Below are 1456 nucleotides of genomic sequence, written 5' to 3'. Positions count from 1 at the left end.
ACACACACACACACACACACACACACACACACACACACACACACACACACCAAAGGTTATTTATTTCTTCCTTTACCCAGTACCTATTAACTGCAACCAAGTGTAAGCTAGGAAAGGCTTTGTGATCTTGGATACCAGCTAAAGCACAAATTCCACAGCCACTTGAGATGTGTATTAGTGTCACCATTATCTCCAGAGTAGAGTTTGGGAGCACTTCAGCTGAAGGCAAAAGGAGTTTAATCATTGAAGCTGTTCCTCTTAGGCTGGAAATAAAGATCTACATCCCAGGATTGAGATGCTTTGACCTGAGTGCAGTTTGTGATTATGAACGAAATGAGCACCTGCTCCAACCCTAATGGACTTTTAGAGATGCCTAACAGTTACTCAGCAGCCACAGTACTTGACATGAGTTTCCTGTTTCTGGTTCCAAGAATACAGTGTTCTCTTTGATCCCTGCTATGTGCTGTACTATGCTACACTTGTATAGGACCATTGGGAGGCCTGTGGGATGGAGGCACAAATAACCCTAATAAGTACACACATAAGTGCTGTTTACTGGGCTTGCAAGAAGTAATTCTGGCCAAACACTGCTATGGACACTGCTAAGCACCTATGGGCAAGATACTATATAGACTGCAAAACCTTAACAAGTCCTGCCACTCCCTTTCCTCCATTATCTATCAGATTCATCTCTCTCCTACTTCCTGTTTAGCTACTCCGGCTATACCAACCTCCCTGTATCAGCAGCCAGGTATGCTCCAAACAGAGGGCTTTTGTATAGCTATTCCTTTGACCTGGCACTGCTATATACAATCGTGACTAACTCCTCCACCTTCAAGTAGCTCTAATATCATCTCAACAAAACCTACACCGACTACTCCTTTAAAAAATACAGTCCTAGGCAGGCTGTGGTGGTTCGCACCTTTAATCCCAGCACCCAGTGGGCAGTGGCAGAAGCTGTGAGTCCAAGGCCAGCCTGATCCAGGCAATTGAGGGCTGCACAGCATTTTAGGGCATCTGGGGAGAGACCTCGGTCAGTAAAGTGCTTGCTGTGCAAGCAGGAGGACCCTGAGTTCAATCACTAATCCTGACACCCACAAAAAACTGGGTGTGGTAATATATGCTTGCAATCCCCGTCCTGGAATTGTGGAGACAGGAGGAGCCCTGGAGCTTGCTAGCCTGCCAGTCTAGCCAAATTGGTGGTCTCCAGTTTCAGTAAGAGAACCTGTGTTTAAAAAAAAAAAAAAAAAAAAGGTAGAGAGCGATTTAGGAAGACAGTTGAGTCTGCTTGCTTCTGGCCTCTACATGCATGCACAAACACATGTGTATACTATTACAGTCTAAGAATGTAATTAATGTGTTGATTATCTCTTCTCACTTTAACATGAGCTCCTTGAGTGAAGGGAATTTGTGTGTGTGTGTGTGTGTGTGTGTGTGTGTGTGTGTGTGTGTGTGT

The sequence above is a fragment of the Psammomys obesus genome, unplaced genomic scaffold (genome assembly GCF_907164565.1).
Source record: "Psammomys obesus unplaced genomic scaffold, mPsaObe1.curated_primary_1811, whole genome shotgun sequence".
Classification (NCBI taxonomy): Eukaryota; Metazoa; Chordata; class Mammalia; order Rodentia; family Muridae; genus Psammomys; species Psammomys obesus.
Note: the sequence above shows the minus strand (reverse complement) of the source record.